The 18,816-nt window shown below is 46.7% G+C and overlaps 1 long non-coding RNA gene across 1 annotated transcript; it reads right to left on the bottom strand.

Moving 5' to 3' along the window:
* Positions 1-695: 695 nt before the first annotated feature.
* On the bottom strand, positions 696-6,204 carry LOC132682827 (uncharacterized). The gene is made up of 4 exons (XR_009611873.3): positions 4,855-6,204; positions 3,813-3,912; positions 1,974-3,627; positions 696-971 (listed from the first exon to the last, which is right to left on the bottom strand). It is a non-coding gene; the product is annotated as an uncharacterized LOC132682827 (long non-coding RNA).
* Positions 6,205-18,816: the final 12,612 nt, after the last annotated feature.

Below are 18,816 nucleotides of genomic sequence, written 5' to 3'. Positions count from 1 at the left end.
ATACATTGTAGAACACAAACACAGGCAATTCTAATTTTGCTCTCTGGATGGTGCAAAAAAAAAAAAAAAAAAAAAAAAAAAGCCTGATTAAAATTGGTGGTAATTTGAGTAATTCCAAACCTACAACCCCTTCCACGTTAGTGTGAAAAGCCAGTATGATTATATTTCCTGAGTGTTCTGTATGGTTCTTGAAGTCACAATATTAAAATAAAAGCCTTAAAAGGGACATGCACCCATGTTTCATCACTTTGCAAAAAACAAAACAAGCTGGAATGCACCCCAGTTTCGGATCCAAGGTAGAATGCTCAGGGACAGGGCAATCAGGCCTGAGGACGAGAAGCGTCCGGGGTGGAGGAGGTGGGCTCATGGGAAACGAGTGGGCCCCACGGTTCCCTCCATATGCAAAAGGAGAGATAAGCACACCTACAACGGCTCGCAAAATTACAGGAAAAGCAAATGGTGAGGCAGAAACAAAATGGTGCTTTACCAGAGTTGGGCACAAGATGGCCAGGCCCTGTGTGGGAGGAAGGGCCAGCTGAGCCAGTGATGCTGCGCGCTCGCCATTGCTCTGCAGCTGCAGGTGGTCACGTGCTGCCGCCCACTCAGGACCGCAGGCCCAGCCCTGCCCTACCCGGCCCCGGGGGTCCTCCGGCTTTGCACCCGTGGGGTGCTCGCTCACTGGGCTCTCCTAAATGCAGTCCGGGAGGGCAGGGGAGGGCGTGATTTCTGTTCCCACGTCCAGCTCCTCGACCCATTCATTCAGTGCACAGAATGCTAACTGCACACCGGCCATGTGTGAGGCTCCTCTCCGCCTTCACAGTCAGGCGCTCAGGCACTGGGATCAGACATCAGAGCACCATTTGGCCACTTACCTGAGGTGCGGCTTGTGCCTGGTTATTGTCACGTGCAGAACGAACATTCCCAAGGCTCCTAACTCGTGTGGTTGTGCGTCTCCTTAGCCTGTGTGGTCCCTGTAATAAATCATGGCACGGCTATGGCTGGGGCTGGGATCCCGTGCAAAATGAAAACGGGGAGTGCCTTTTTCAAAAGGGAAAGAATCGCTATTAAAGACTAAAATATGAAACTTTTCCCTTCGTTTCTCAGTCTCTCTCAACCGGTCGTGGCGGTTTTTATTTCCTATGTAATGCCTTGCTCCCTCGGGCCTGGGAACGGTTCCCCCGGCAAGGGCGTGTGACTCAGCACAGCCCCAGGAGCTCCCATCTACCGCCCTCCACTGGGCCAATGCACTGTGCCCCCAGCAGGGTCCTGCCTTTCCCACAGGCCACTGCCCCGGTGCACAGTAGATAGAAGATTCTCAAGGGGCTTCCGTCTGCAAGCCCGGAAGCACTTGTAGCCGGATCAGGGGCGGTGAGAGTCTGGCCCTGGTCAGGTCACCTGTGGAATGTATCCCCAGCAAGGGCAGCCTGGGGCAGGGGCAGTCCCCGCTAGGCCCTCCCCTAAAATACCACGCAATCTGCATGCGCAGCCTCAACACTCCCTGCGTGCCCACCCAAGGCCCCTACCAGGCACACTGAGGGTGACAGCATCCAGACCTCCTCTTCTCACATTACCCAGATGGCACTGGCTGCAGGATGGGGTGGGGAGGAGCCTGGTCAAGACCCAGGGCACCACGGCAATGAGGGAGTGGGTAGGCAAGAACCCCTCCTGCGAAGGTGGCAGGATAGCACAGGAGGCATAAATACCAAATCAACATAATTGTTCAAAGCAATGAACATTTCAAGATGGCAACTGCAGAGCATTTAACCCCAAGTGCACGTCCTTCTGGGAGGCAGGACCCCCGTGCAAATGCCTGGGATTTGACCCCCAGGAGGCCAATGAAGGGTCTGTGGCGGTCTATCTAACACACCTGCCCCAGATTGACCAGGTTAGTAGTGATCTAGAATAGGCTTAACAGAGCAGCTCTTCCCACAAAGACTTCTAGAACATATTTCAAAATAAAAACACACATATACCACAAAACTGTGAGCTCCGTGAATGGAGGCGCCGTTATCTCTCCTGCTTAGGAAGCTGTCCCCGAGGCCTGGCACATGTACACACCCAGGAAACAGCTGTGAAGCGGAATGCAGATCTGTAATGCAGGGAGCAAGCGAAGCCTGCTCTAAGATACGTACACATTACGCTATGTGGAAATTCAGAAGAGAAAGAGAATACTCACCCTCACCCTTGGAGAAGTCTTTTGGAGGGAAATGGCAATCTAGCTGAGCCTGCCGGTTCCATTAAGATGTCAAGATGCAAAATTGAATCAGGGGAAGGGGGTGCTCTACCCTGATCAAGCAGACACCAGGAACTTGACCAGATACACTTAGGTTTTAACTTGTGTTATTTCAAAACCCCCTCAGGAGTTCTGGGAGTTCTAAAGGGTGAAACTTGAAAGTGACACCCTGCACGTGGCCTGGCAAGGGGAGGCTGAGGAAACTGACCAGCTGCTTCAGCCAGGTGTGCCCCAGGTGCAATAAACAAGGCAAGTTACATGGGAGGCTTGCCCTCCCCTGCATAGGACCGCATCTCCCCCAGCCTTCCAGAATCCTAAAAGTTTATAGAGAGGCCTTGAAGAGATCCAGTTCCGTGTACCCTCCAGATGGTCTCAGTTGCACCTTACTCTCTCCAGGATGTTTCGTTGAAGGTGCTTGGGGGGGCGGGGCAGGTGGAGGGGAAAAGAGCCTCGGGCCAGCCCTCAGTCTACGGAGGCTGTGTCCTCTCCATAACCTCTCCCAGCAATGGAATTCTTTTTTTGTATTCCAACTTAATGTTAACACCTGGCCTCCTGAAAATCAACCTCTGACCTGAAATGAAAGCATTCTGTAAGTTATTGTCTTCCCGTCCCCACCCCCGGCACAAGCCAGATAAAAGTGTCCCAGGCTACTTTTCGCCCACTTGAATTATGCTAAACAGGAAACAAGGGCCTTGGGGAGTGGGGGGGCGGCGGCAGCATCTGATTTCATTGTCTGTTTCTCCTCCATGTTCTCTTGCAGGATTGAGAAGAGCATCTCTCTCTAGTGGTGGCATTTGAGCCACGTTCTAAAGGAGGGGCTGGGGTGACACATAGATGGGATGGGTGAGGAGGCACTTGGGGTTACAAATGTCAGCAGTGGCCGCAGTGGGAGGGCTCGCTCCTTTCTGACCAAGGGGGCAAGTAGTTGCCCAAAGGAGCCTGCAGCAGCCTCCTCTGGATGCCCAAACCGGATGACTGAAAGCCACGGAAATTTCTGGTCTCACAGTCCTGGAGCATGGAAGTCCAAAATTAAGGTGTGGGCACAGCTGTACTTTGACACCTGTAGGGGGGAATCCTTTCTGCCTCTCCCAGCTTCTGGTGGCCGGCAGGCAGTCCTCCCCGTCGTCTGGCTTGTAGGTGCCTCGCGCCAGCCCATAGCTTCACGTGGCCTCGTCCCACTGCGTGACCGTGTCTCTTCTGCTCTTTGTCCAAGGACGGCAGTCATACTCGATGAGGGACTCATCCCAATCCAGTAATGGGCCCATCTTACTTACATCTGCAACTTGTAACGACCCTGCTTCTAAATACGGTTGCATTCTGAGATACCGGGGGTTAGGGTTTCAGTATATGGTTTGGAGGAGACACAACTGACCCCGTAACAGGACCCAAGAAGCCTGAAATCAAAAAGCAAAGGGCATGGGAAGGGTGTCCCAACAGAAATGGCCATGGACCCCACACCCCTTGCTCGTGCTGTGTGTACCAGAGACCCCCGCGTGGTGCCCAGAGAAGGACTTCAGGCTCTCTGGAGCCTCGATTTCTTCCCTTGGAAAATGAAAATAAGCATATATGTTCTTCTTACCTTACAGATTGTCAAGCTGACAAAATGAGACATGGGAGCTGGTTTGATAGGGGTTACACCGAGCACCGCCACCTACGGTCATTACTGTCTGAGGCCGGACCTGTAGAAACATGCTGAGTAAATGTACGATCCTGGAGGCTGGTACTTCGGTTGAAATGAAATCAGGCACTATTATACTTCCGGTCTGAGAACTGCAAAGGGTAGAGAGGGCCAAGAGTGTCCGGGGGCCGTCCCTTTTTTCCTCCACTGAGCTCACGGACACCTTCCGCAAATACTCAGAGCATGCCTGCTACTTACAGCAGCTAGAATGGTCCCCGGGAGCTCGGAGAGGAGTAAGTGTGGAGCAGGGAGGTAGGGGGCACTAGGCAGCCTCTGGGTTGCTTGAAATGTTCTCTGTGTCTGAGTGGAAGTCACAAGGATACATACACACATAAACATTCGTTAAGCTGTACACCTAAGATTAGTGCACTTACACACTTGACTGTACATTTAAAAACAAATCGTGGCTAAGACACTGTCCCTACTAACCTCACAATTCAACGGGGGATTCGGATAATAGTTGCGATAATTTGATGAAATAAACTCTGTAATTGGGGGGTGGCACATTAATTCAGCTAGTGGGTGTGTGTTGGGAACAGTGTGCAGGAAACAAGACAGGAACAGAGGAACTGGTGCGAGAAGGGTTTGGACTTCATCGTGAAGGTGAGCGGAAACCACTGACCTATGGGAAGCAGGAAGTGCTATGATCAGATTTATGCTCTGGAAGCATTCCCTGCTAGGGACGCGGCGGAGAATGGCCAGGGGACTTGAGAAGGTCACAGGATGACAGTCAGAAAGCTAGCCTGAGTCCAGATGGAGAACAACTGAGACCCCATGAGAGCCACGGTACTGGGATGAAGACATTTGCATCCTGTAATATTGGGACACAGTAGGAAGGCGAGACCGTCGAACTCGGAAACACCAGTGATGGCGATGACAGCTGCCGTCACCATCATCGTGGTGGTTATTCAGTGCTGGCATGTCCGGTGCTGTGGATGCTTACCAAATTCAATTCTGCTCTGTGACATACGTGCCGTGACTGTCATTCCCATTCTTCAGCTGGGGGAGCCTCAGCTCAGAAGGGTCCAGAAACATCCAGGTAGGGGCAGAGCTTGAATCCAAGGACAGCCCTCTATGTCTGGTAAGGATCAGTGTCCTCAGAACAGGGAAGAGAGGGCAGGAAGTGGGGACAGAGAGAGGAGAAAGTGGTGAGGGACAGGGAGGAAGTGGTGAGAGGGAGAGAAGGAGGAAGTGGTGATGGAGAGAGAGGAAGTGGTGAGAGGGAGGGGGAAGCAGGGAAAGATAGGGAGGAAGTGCTGAGGGAGGAGGAAGGGTGAGGGAGAGAGGGAGGAAGTGGTCAGAGAAAGGGAGGAAGTAGTGAGAGGGAGGGGGGAGTGGTGAGAGAGGGAGGAAGTGGTGAGGGAGAGGGAGGAAGTGGAGACGGAGAGGCAGGAAGTACTGAGGGGGAGGGAGGAAGTGGTGAGGGACAGGGAGGAAGTGGTGACAGAGAAGCAGGAAGTGGTGAGGGACAGGGAGGAAAGGCGAGGGAGAGGAAGGAAGTGGTGACAGAGAAGCAGGAAGTGATGTGAGGGAGAAGGAGGAATTGGTGAGGAAGAGTGGGGGGAAGTGGTAAGAGAGAGGGAGGAAGTGGTGAGGGAAAAGCAGGAAGTGATGAGAAGGCTAGGGAGGAAGAGGTGCAGGAGAGGGAGGACACTAAGCTGACTCCCGGGATCCATCTGGGTGCCTGTGTGGACAGAGGAGCCGCTGACCAAAAACAGGGACACCACCATCTCTCAGAGGCTTTTCACGTTCCTGTTCTCTTCTACCATCACACCCACCGCTGTAATGCAGCCAACATGATCTTTTACACACACACACACACACACACACACACAAGATCACGGGAAGCTCCGTTCACATCTCTCCATTGCCTTCTGATCTTTCGCTCAGTCCGCACCGTGGCTGCAGGCCCTGTGCCCCTCCACTACCACCAACTCCACCACCTCCACCCTGCTCTATGCGGTAGGTCTCCTGCTGCCTCCCCACTCCCACCCTGGACATTGGCTCCTGGCCTCTCCTCAAACACGACCAACACGTCCCCACCCTCTCCATAAACACCGTTCCCTCGGCTGCCCACAGAGAACCTTCCTGACAAGCCCCCAAACCGCAGCATATTCTGCCCTGCAGTATTTACCCTCCATATTTAATTACACACATAGGTATTTATTCCTAGGTACATCCACCTCTGTGATGGCTGGGGCCTGGTCTTTCTCTTCCCTGTCGCAGTCAGCAACCCTACAACAGTGTCCAGCATGTAGTAAGTGCTCAGTGGACATCTGCTGAATGACGACAAAGAAAGGCGGGGTTTCAAGAGAAACCGCACATGAGGCAAGACCCCCCCCCCAAGGCCTTCGCTACATTTCATCCACCTGCTGGGAGGCAGAGCGGATTCGAAGAATGGGAAGGGACCCCAGATGGAAGGGGGAGAAAGCCTTCTTACACGTCAACTCATCTCAATCTGCGTAAACATTTCATCAAAATAAATCCTTCTTTACTCCCAACCAGGCAGGTGCCTTGCTGATAGCCACTCTAACAAGTTAATTTTCAAATGAAGAGTTCCCGAATCTAGAGATTTGAATTATAAGAAAAGGTCAAAACAGGTTGGTATCAGAGGCGTCTCAGAAGCAGAGAACGCTTCACAGGGAAGCATGGGCCCGTGGGAGCGGGTACATCACGCAACCCCGGACTCAGTGCAGGAGGGCGGCCTGGCCGGGAGGAGGGGAGACGGCAGATCATGACAGAGTCCACCGGCAGGAGCCCAGGAACCCAAGAGCCCCTGCGGCTGAGCCCGTGCGAGTCGGCCTGAGTCCGAAACCAGGGGTTACAAACCACCCCCTGGTGAGACTTGAGAAGTTCAACGCTGCTGGCTTTGGGCCTCCCGTCAGGTGGTGCCCCGGCTCTGGACGTGGAGAAGGAATCACACGCGGGGTTGGCCTGTGACTTTGGCACTGTCTGACAGCGACCCAGTACGGCCCTGAGGGCGGCAGTCGGGGAGGCAGTCCGGGGCCATCGGGTGATCCCCGTGTCCCCAGCCACAGCTCAGCACACCAGACGGCACTAGACAAGCAAAGGTCTCCTCTCGATTTACAGGAACCAAAACTGGACATCTTTAGAGGAGTCAAACGGGATACGATAAAATTGGACCCTCCCTCATTTCAGACATATTTAAACGCTTCATGTGAAAAACTAACCAAAAAACCCCCACGTTGGAAAGATGAAAAAGAAATGTTTTTGAACCAAGCAATTCAGACAGTAGAATATCCTGGAAAACGTATTTGTGACCGAGGGGCCAGGGATATACCTGTAAACACGACAGAAAGTCCAGAGGCTGTAAAATAAAAGACAGCCGACTGCGAGCATTCATTAAACAGCAAAATATAGCAAAACAACATAGAAGGCAAAGGTGAAGTGAGTTGGGGGCCCTGTCACCACACACAGGACAGCTAATGTCCCAACAGCAACAGAAGACTGAACACTCACCAGTCGATAACAAAAAGACGATCGAGCCAATGGAAAAACGCGTCCAGGATTTGAACACAACCATTCACAGAAGACAACACCAGCCAGCGGACCTGAGGGGACGCTCAATCGCGTAAATAGGCGACAAAATGGAAATTTAAATAACAATCACACATTGCCTCTCCCCGCAAAACCCAAAAGTAAGCAGGTGGAATCCTAATGTTGGCGGGGTGCAGGGAGAAAAGGCACTTTCAGATACTGCTGGTGGCGACGCAATGTGTTTGTAGCTTTCTTTATTGTTAACAGATTCTGGCAATATGGATTTAAAAGAAAGCAAAACAAAACAAAAATACACTTACCTTCAACTTAGCAATCCTACTCTTGGGAATCTCTCCCATTGAGGTAAAAAATAACCAGTACTTAAAGCTATTTGCACAATGCTAATCACTGAGCATTGTTTGCTGAGACAATAGACAGAAAAAGAATGAATAAGAGTAAAATCATCTGAGCGCCCATCAGTGAGGGATGCCGAATAAATTTTAGAACATGCAAACGTTTGGAACATCACAGTCAAAAACAAAAAATCAGTGATGTGAGGACACTTCCATCACATTTAATTGAGAAAATAAAGATGCAGAGGAATATATAAAATATCTAATTTCATAAATCAAACAATAACAGAAAGCCTATATGCGTGTGTGCGCGCGTGTAAGTGCATATGTGTGTGCAGGCAACTTCGTAAAGGTGGGAAAATGTTGCACACCAGATAGAAACATCTCTTCCCCGACTGGGCTGAGGATGGGAAACGGGGAGAAAGAAGCAAGAAAATCATTGAAAGAAAAAAAGGAAGAGGTTGATTTAGAAAAACCCAGTACAACAACGTATAACATGAGCTCTTTGTGTGAAATCGGTTGCAATGAATGTAACGGTAGTTGTCTGCGTAACAGTAGATTCATATTTTACTTGTTTATTACCTTTTCTGGGTTGTTCGATCCTTTTTATTTTCTTGATAAGAAGATCTAAAATTACGGGCGCCTGGGTGGCTCAGTCGGATGAAGTCCGATTTCATCTCAGGTCATGATCTCACATTGTGAGTTCAAGCCCCGCGTCAGGCTCTGTGCTGACAGCTCAGAGCCCGGAGCCAGCTTCGGATTCTGTGTCTCCCTCTCTCTCTCTGCCCCTCCCCACTCACGCTTTGTCACTATCTCTTGAAAATGAATAAACATTAAAAAAATTGTTTAATAAAAATAAAAATATTAAATTAAAAGGCAATAATGAAATAAAGTCAACTGGGAAGGCTGACGCAGTCTGTGGGCGCCGTAATGCAAAGGGCACATGCGGAGTAGGAGTGCTGACCCTAAAGGTCCACATTCGCTGGTCTCCTTCCCTCCTGACCTTTCTGGTCCTGCCTTGTTACACTGAAAATGTGTTGGGTGAGAGCTCATTCCGACTCTTACAAAAACCCCTAGAGAAGGTTCACTTCCCCACTGCCCCACAGACGCTGAGCCATCAGGTAGGGGAGGAGTCAGAAGCCAACACCCAGAGGAGGTGACAGAAGAAAAGGAGGCCGGTCTCCAGGGCTCACCTGGTTCAAGCACCTGCACAGGTGAGCGCTCAGGGGAAAGGAAGGGAGATGGGGTGGTTATGGAAGAAAGGGCAGAGTGTTCGTGGAGCTCTGTGGTGGGCAGAGCTGGAAAGGAGAGACCTTCCACTTGGAAACTGTGCCCAAGTTCGGCCGTGCAAACTCGGCTTCTCCTTCTGTGCCACGTCTCCCGTCCATTGCCTTGCAGAAATGTGACATCGTGCACTGACCGGGGACAGGATCCTTTCAGTTTAGGGAGGCCCACGGGAGCAGCTAAGCAGAACTCGCAGTGCACAAAATGGGCAATGACATCTTTCTTCATACCAGTTTCCATGGATTTTACCAAATTTCAGGCAAACTTTTGAAGAGCAACTCTCAGTATTTTAGTTTCTTTATTACTATTTCTCTAGGAACAGTAGTGGATATTATTCCAGGAATGGGTATGAGGCAATTAAAAAGTAAATAATATTGGGAATGCCCAGATGGCTCGGTTGGTTGAGCATCGGGCTCTTGATTTTGGCTCAGGTCATGATCCCAGGGTCATGGGATGGAACCCCACATGGGATGCTCAGCATGGAGCCTGCTTGAGATTCTCTCTCTCTCTCTCTCTCTCTCTCTCTGTCTCTCTCTGTGTGTGTGTGTGTGTGTGTGTGTCTCTCTCTCCCCCTCTGCCCCTTCTCCCGATTCTCTCTCTCTAAAAGTAACTAATTAATTAATATTTGATTACCAGAGCTAGTGATAGCTTTTTCTCTCCATGACAAGGGGCGCCCATTCAATCCTCAGCTGATGCTTTCCAAAGTAGGCAAAAGACCTCAGGGTACGACTCACAACTGGAACATCTCCTTGTTCATTCAACACACTTTGTTGAGCTCCTGTTACGGACTGGGATGGTGGGCACAAGTGGGCGGCAACCACTTCTCTCGAGGTGCTTCCAATCGGCGTCACACCCACCACGTGGAAACTCAGCTCACTCTGGTTCGTTTCGGAGAACAACGCAAGGAGGGTCACTTATTAAATCCTAACTGATCCTGTATCCCAGGGTTGTCTTAGAGACTTTTCTTCTCGTGCCGTTTGCTGTCACAGAAAAGACCGGCCCCACACACGTGCAAAGAGGTAAGTGGATGGAAAGTCATTGAACTGCAAGTGAAAACAATATATATCCACTACTGGCCCCAGTTAGATACGGTACAGCTAGCCAATGGAATACTACGCTGCCATTAAAAAGATGAGGCAACCTCATAGCCCGTATACCGCCGTCAGGATGTTTTGAAGCAGAAGAAGTCGGGTGGGGTAATTTCACGAAATAGTCTTCTCTTACCAAACCGATGTTTTCTGATTACTTTTATTTCACTTTACATGCATATTTGTACTTTTTCAATTAAAAGTCACTAGCATAAAAAGACACCAATGAGCTATAGGAAGATATTGTCCATAACTCTGTCCGATAGGTCAGAACCAATATCTTAGCTCTTAGCCCCATGTGGCTATTTATGTGTTAAGGTGCATTAATGAAAATCGAATGAAAATTTAGTTTCTCAGTTGCACTACCCACGTTTCAAGGGTCCAGCGGTCATGCGTGGCTAGTGGCTAACACATCGACAGTGAACATAGAGAACATTTCCGTTATTGCGGACAGTTACATCGGACAGTGCTGGACCCAGAGCCAGAGAATTTTTCTTGAAATATCTCGGCCTTCGGTGTTCCTCGTAGAATTGATGCAAAAGAGAAATAGGGAACGGATTTTGCATTACAGAACAAGGCAGGCGTTAATGTGCATCTCTCCCTCTCTCCCTCCTTGTTAACCAGCAGGAATGTGAGAAACTCATCCCTACAACTTTTTACAGTGTCATGACTTACAGCTCTAAAATATTTCGTATATATTTTAAGTATTACCATGTCTGGGGACTTTTGCCACCTGGCGACCTAAATTGATCAATAGTTATGGACGCTGGTTGCAAGAAAAAAGTACCAAAAATAAGCGACAGCCCCAAATCATCCTATTTTTTTTTTCATTACTGTATAAATTCTGGAACCTTCTCCCTTTTTTGGATCCCTCATTCTCTAACTCGTTCAGGCTTCTGAGGACCCTCTCGACTCTGAGAAGCCACAAGTATAATCCCAGCTAAGAGTGAAGCTCGAGGAACCATGGAGCCCTAAGGGTTGCTATCAGTATATCTGATTCAATAAACACAGAGAACCAACAAATCACTTAGGGATCGCCCACCCATGTCTACTCTGAAAATTACATCCGTGCTTCTTAATCAATCCGGTGGGAACTTACGTATTTTCTAGCCATTCAAACCAATAAGCCATTCAGTTCTTATCCTTGCCCTTCAGAGAGAACACAGCTTATTCTCTCCTCCGTGCATGGAGCCGCCTTCGTCCCAGACAATAACATATCAGAGCATCGTCTGGCTGGAGAGCTGGCCTCCTGGAACTCTCTGTGGAGGACACGTGCGTGTCATTTGTTAATAATAGTATCTTCAACACAGAGCCCCACACCCAACCATCTGTTAGGTTGGGGGTTTCCATAATCAACCACTAGAGGAAAGAGTGGGGATGAATACAAAACGCTCTCTCACTCCATGTCTGTTTCCTGTCTTTGGACTTCCTAGAAGAAAATGTGATGACCTGTCTTAGAGGACAGAACTTCCAAGCTGCAGAGAAAACGCAAAGCTGCAGTCGTACCTGCAAGCAGAGATCCAGAGGGAGCTTCCTGCTACCGTGAGAAGAAAGTAAATCTCACACCGCTGCAAGCTCCCCTCTCTCTCATTCCCACATTTCCGTGTCAGCGTCGGCTTATCATCACAACCTGATCTGAACTCACCACGCGGGGAAGTGAGGCCAAAGTGGGGGGCGCCCAGCTGACCAGGAGCGTCCTATGCCGGGCCAGCCCCTTCCCCAGGTAGCCTCGGACAGGCCAGCAGGGGGAAGGTGTGGGAAAATAGCAGTCTTCTGCCGGTCAGTGCTACGCAGACTGTGGAAACCCAGCACATATATCCCTCGTATGGATCTGCCACAGTTCGGAAGATGCAAAGGAATGAAACACGATAGTTCTGTTTTTCTCTTTATCCACCAAAGTGCTCTGATTATAAATTAAATAAGTACTGAAAAGTTCACATTTGTCAACCATTATCCAATCCATTCCTATGGATAATTTTGTGAACTATTTTTTAATATTTATTCTTTTGAGAGAGAGAGACAGAGAGAGAGAGAGAATGAGTCAGGGAGACAGCAGGACAACGGATCCGAAGCAGGCTCTGTGCTGACAACACAGAGCCCAATGTGGGGCTCGAACTCACAAACCACAAGATCATGACCTGAGCCAAAGCGGATGCTCAACCAACTGAGTCACCCAGGCGCCCCTTTTCCTGTGGGTAATTTTTAAGTAAACGTAACAGTGGTTCATTAATACCGTGCTGATAAATGATGACATGTTCTTCATAAATTAACTTTCTTAACAAAATTTGTCTTTTAGGTGAACGAAAGGAATTTCTTCAAATAAAGATTAATATCACAAACTTCAGACTCAGACAAATGAGGGCTACGGTTTGTCCTTCCAATTACTAGTAAAGGGACCTCGAGCAGCTCACTCCATCTCTCAGGGCCTCAGTTTCCTCATCTGCAAAATGCAAACATCAACAGAACATGAACCGGAAGGCTCTTGTAAGGTTTAAACAAAGCATCCTCCCTGTTCAGGGCTGTGCCCGAAACATCAGAAATGCTTGATTTGGCAATACTTTTGACAGTGATTTGTTGCATCCTGACTTCTTACGGAACGCATGTGGAGCTCTAAAATTTTTGCTGATAACTTAACCTCATCATTATGAGCCTCACAATGTAGGTCAGAGGTCTATTTGTCCCTGTACTTAGTGGCCCTGTTGCATCTGGGGAACTCTATTGTTTGGCATATGGGAGCAGTTTCTGGTAAATCTCCCCTTCTGTATTCATATATTTCAATCTGCTATGAGCCCGGAATCCAGGTAACCAAGTAAGTTCCTATTCCGCTTAAGACAGATGCAAACGGGCTTAGGGGCAGTGATTCTCATGTTAGAATCACCCAGGGAGGTTGGTCGGGAGTGGGATCAAGGCTCCGGCAACTCTGACATAAGTTGCCCAGATGAGTTCAGTGGGCCACCCGCTTTGTCAGTAAAGGTCAGTTCCCTCATTCTCCGCTGGCATCCCAGGAGGTGCAGTGGGAGACCCACCCGCAGTAAGTGTGGCTGGAGGGCTGGCTCAGGACGTCCCATCCAATAGACGGGCCAAGGTCAAAGACTGCTTTATAAATCCAAAGCCAACCTAGCTTCCCCAGGGAGGTAGAAAGATGGAACAAAAGCAAATTCAGTCCTTCAGCGCTGAGGTTACCATGTACTGGCAGACACTTTGCAATGCAGGAGTGAACAAAATAGACATGGCCCCAATTCCCTGCATGCAGGAGACCCATGTGGAGCAAATAAAACCAATAACTGCACAAGAAATTGAGTAAGTATTCACTTACTTAATAAATAAATCCAATACAGCCAATAACTGCACAAGAAATTAAGTATTCACTTACTTAATAAATAAATCCAATACAGCCAATAACTTCACAAGAAATTGAGTAAGTATTCACTTACTTAATAAATAAATCCAATACAACCAATAACTGCACAAGAAATTAAGTAAGTATTCACTTACTTAATAAATAAATCCATTACAATTAAATAATTGCACTGATGAAAATACTTTGGTGGAAAAGTACAAGCTAGTGATATACCAAAGGAGTACTTAACCAAGGGTGGGAGATCAGACAAGGCATCACAGAGGAGGAACAGAGGGTAGGGTACTGGTCGGCTAGGACTACTGTAAGAAAGCACCACATACCGGGCCACTTACACAACAGAAATGTATTTTCTCACAGTTCTGAAGACCAGAAGTCTAAGATCAAGATGTCTGCAGGGCTGGTTCCCTCTGAGGGCCGTGACAGAGACTCTGTTCCAGGCCTCTGTCCCAGCTTCTGGTGGCTTTCTGGCCATCCTCAGTGTTCCTTGGTTTGTAGAAGCATCACCCAAATTTCTGCCTTCATGTTTGCATAGTGCTCTCACTCTCTGTGCAGTCCTGTCTCTGTCCAAATTTCCCCCATTTTATTGAATTACTGGCTTAGGGCCACCTTAATGATCCCATCTTAACTTGATCATCTGCAAAGACCTTATTTCCAGTTAAGCAGTTAAGTCACATTCACAGATGCTGTGGGTTAGGACTTCAATAGCTTTGGGGGAGGGCGGACACATCTCAACCCATTACATGTGGCAAGGGATTGGGCTAGGTGAAGGAGGATGGAGAAAGCATCACTAGAGAAGAAGCTTGTGCCAAGGCTCCAGGCCAGGAGGGCTGCTACACTCACAGAACAGCTGGGAGTCCTTGGAGCAGGAATTTGGTAACCAAGGGAAAGAGGTGTGGTGGTGCAGGCAGCCGCCCAATCCTGCAAGGCTCTGGCAGACTTTATTTGGAATGGGGGAGCCAAATGGGGAGATGGAAACCAGAGGCGTGGAGGGTGAGGTGTAGCAGAACCAGCAAGAGGGATAAAGGGAAGAGACCCTCTGCCACACAGCTGACGACTGAAGGTTTAATTCTAGAGAAGGAGAGAATCTCTAGGCTGGGTGGAAGCAGACACAGTTGAGAACTGAATACAAATTGGAAACAGGGCATTAAAGAAACGTTTACGCCCTGATTTGGGACTTCCCAAGCTTCTTCCCTACTCAGGCTCTCTGCAGTTTGGCAGCCAGAGATCACCCTGGGATTCCTGGTCAGTCCAAGAAAAGGGCATAAAGACACTGACACGCAGAGCTCCCCCAATGAAACCATCCAGGCAGAATACGCTATATTTCTCAGTGCTTCTCAAACTTCAGCACGAATAAAAATTATGAGGAGAGGGGCATTAAAATACAGATTCCTGGGTGCAACCACCAGAAATTCGTATTCAGAAGGTCCAAGAGGGTCTCCAGAACATCCATACCTAATAAGCACCTGGGAATGCTGACACAGCTGGTCCTCACAGACCACACTTTGAGAACCATGACTCTCAATGAGAGTCGATGAGCTGCCAAACAACATTTTATAATTCTTCTCTTAAATACAGAGGGGCGCCTGGGTGGTTCAGTTGCGTGTCTGACTTCAGCTCAGGTCATGATCTCACAGTTTGTGAATTCAAGTCCCACATCGGTCTCACTGCTGTCAGTGTAGAGCCGGCTTCAGATCCTGCATCCACCTCCCTCTCTGCCTCTCTCTCTCTCTCTCACGCTCTCTCAAAATAACTAAATAAAACCTAAAACAAAATCTAAAAATACAGAGATTAAATATTCAAAAGTGCAAAAGACACGCGAAGAGAGCACTCCTTATGAAAGTGAGTGATCAAAACAAATAGGAAAAAAAATAGTGACTTAGAGGAAAGAGACTCTTCAGCAAGAAAACTTCATTAGATCAACCAATAGTCTTGGGGAGAAAAGGTAAAAGATACATATCCATAAAAATAAGAACAAATGCTATTTGTTAAAGGAAAAGTCAAAAATCAAAATCAAAGTTCTCAGAAACTGAAAATATGATAGCAACATTGATATATCCAATAGAGGGGCTGGAAAGAATGATCTAGAAAGCAAAACAAAAATTTAGAGAAAAGTTTTTTTTTTTTTTAATTAGAGGACCAGTCCATGGAGGCTGACATCTAAATTAAAAGAGATAAAGAAGGAGGAAAGATCACATGGAAAGAAGAAAGTCATCAATGAAATAATTCAAGAAACTTTGTTAGATCCAAAGGACATGATTTTCTGGACTGAAGAGGACCATCAAATATCCAGCACAAAAGATGAAAACAGACCTATACCTAAGCACACTATAAAATTTTAGAGCACAGCACTAAAGATACTATAAACTCCTAGTAAAAAAAAAAATCAGGTTTAATACACAGGGTTAAGAATCAGCATGACATTGCATTTCTCAAAAATGGTGTTAGAAATTAGAAAGCAGAAGAACATGTCATACAAAATCACAGGTAAAATTATTTCCAACCTAAAATCCTGTGCCCAGGTAAGCCAACTACTAATAACTGGCATCAGTACATTTTCATAATACAAGGTTTCAAAAAATATACCTCCCCTACACCCTTTATCAAGGTCATACCGAAGGATGAGCTTCACGACAATGAAACTGAAACCAAGAAAGAAGATGTGACATACAGGATATAAGAGGTCTAAAACAAGACAGAGATTCAGTCTCCGGGATCGATCATGGTGAGGACCCCAGAGAGCAGCTGGACCACAAGCCCGGAGAGCAGTGAGTCCAGACAGTGTCTGCTCAGAAGCTCCTGGAGAGATGTCTTCAGAGAGGTAAAACTCGTAAGACATCTGGGTGTTTGAACACATTGTGGGGAGAATTACACAAATGGAAGAGGGTGTGGAATTAGTAGTAAGCACATAGGAAACCAAGCAAACAAAAGACCTAAATGGATGTTAATTCTTGGGAAAACAAATGTTTAAAAATGGGAAGGAAACAAAAGGAGTATACTGTGTAGCTCAGCTGTGAAAGTTGATGGTACTCAAGACACTGGATATTGAAAATATAAACATGGGATGTCGGTATAATCAACATTACAACTATCTTGAAAGATGCATGACGGAAGCACATGTGCACAGGGCGAAGTCAGAGTGAACTAAAGCTCGATCCTCATCCGTCATGGGAAGTTAATAGTACCTAAAACTGGAATATTTTTTTAGGTTGTTATTTACGTATTTTGAGAGAGAGGTAGGAGGGAAGGGGCAGAGGGAGAGGGAGTGAGAGAATCCCAAGCAGGCTCCACACTGTTGGCACAGAGCCCAACATGGGGCTCAATCCCACAAACCTTGAGATCATGACCTGAGTCAAAATCAAGAGTGGGACACTCATCTGGCTGAGCCACACAGGTAACCACTGGAATATTTTTTAAAGATACTAGATAAGCACAGTCCCTATCAAAATAACACCAGCATTCTTCACAGAGCTAGACCAAACAATCCTAAAATTTGTATGGAACCAGAGAAGACCCCAAAAAGCCAAAGAAATCCTGAAAAAGAAAACCAAAGCAGGAGGCATCACAATTCTGGACGTCGAGCTGTATTACAAAGCTGTTATCATCAAGACGGTATGGTACTTGGCACAAAAACAGACACATAGATCAATGGAATAGAGAATAGAGAACCCAGAATGGACCCACAAATGTATGGCCAACAAATTTTTGACAAAGCAGGAAAGAATATCCAATGGAAAAAAGAGAGTCTCTTCAGCAAATGATGTTGGGAAAACTGGACACGACATGCAGAATGAACCTGGACCACTTTCTTACACTATACACAAAAATAAACTCAAAATGGATGAAGGACCTAAATGTAAGACAGGAAACCATCAAACTCCTAGAGGAGAAAACAGGCAACAACCTCTTTTACCTAGTCCGCAACAACTTCTTACTTGACATGTCTCTGGAGACAAGGGAAACAAAAAGAAAAATGATCTACTGGGACCTCATCAGAACAAAAAGTTTCTGCACAGCAAAAGAAACAATCAGCAAAACTAAAAAGCAACCAACGGAATGGGAGAAGATGTTTGCAAATGATACATCAGATAAATGGTTAGTACCCAAAATCTATAAAGAACTTATCAAACTCAACACCCAAAAAACAAATGATCCAATGAAGAAATGGGGAAAAGACATGAACAGACACTTTTCCGGAGAAGACATCCAGATGGCTAACAGACATGAAAAAATGCTCAATATCACTCATCGTCAAGGAAATACAAATCAAAACCACAATAAGATACCACCTCACACCTGTCAGAGTGGCTAAAATTAACAACTCAGGCAACAACAGATGTTGGCGAGGATGCGGAGAAAGAGGATCTCTTTTGCACTGCTGGTGGGAATGCAAACTGGTGCAGCCACTCTAAAAAACAGTATGGAGTTTTCTCAAAAAATTAAAAATAGAACTACCCTAAAACCAGAAACAACAGTGGTAGGTATTTATCCAAAGATACAGGAGTGTTCTTTTGAAGGGGCACATGGACCCCAAAGTTTATAGAAGCACTATCAACAATAGCCAAAGTAGGGAAAGAGTCCAAATGCCCATCGACTGATGAATGGATACAGGAGATGTGAGATATATAGATATAGATATAGATATAGATATAGATATAGATATAGATATAGATATAGATATAGATATAGATATAGATATAGATATAATATATATATATTTCACTCATATGTGGAATTTAAGATACAAAACGGATGAACATAAGGGAAGGGAAGCAAAAATAATATAAAAACAGAGAGGAAGACAAACCATAGGAGACTCTTAAATACAGAGAATGAACTGAGGGTTGCTGGAGGGGCGTTGGGTGGTAAGATGTGAAAATGGGTGGTGGGCATTAAGGACGGCACTTGTTGGCATGAGCACTGGGTGTTATATGTAAGTGATGAACCACTAAATTCTATTCCTGAAATCATTAATACCCTATATGTTAACTAACTTGGATTTAAATTTTTAAAAAATAAGAAGAAAAAGATGCTATATAAGCATGTTACTTCTAAACAAGGAGATAATTTTTTAAGTGAATTAAAAAGAATTGAGTGATTTTTCTCTGTGGAGGAGAAAAGAAAAAGGGTGGGAATAGTGTTACTGCAGCAAACCCTGTAAACTATATGACTCCAAATGTAGTACATGTGTAAGTCTGAGAAAAAAGTTTAAATAACTAAAATTGTAAACAAAAACAGACAACATAAAAAGGAACACTTCTGGAATGGTGACATGAGAAGCTACATATACTCTCTCCCCAGTGAAATAACCATAACTGGAAAAA

The sequence above is a fragment of the Panthera onca genome, chromosome C2 (assembly GCF_046562875.1).
Source record: "Panthera onca isolate mPanOnc1 chromosome C2, mPanOnc1 haplotype 2, whole genome shotgun sequence".
In the NCBI taxonomy this organism is placed as follows: Eukaryota; Metazoa; Chordata; class Mammalia; order Carnivora; family Felidae; genus Panthera; species Panthera onca.
The sequence above is the reverse complement of the archived record's forward strand: the minus strand, read 5'-3'. Positions and strand labels throughout refer to the sequence as shown.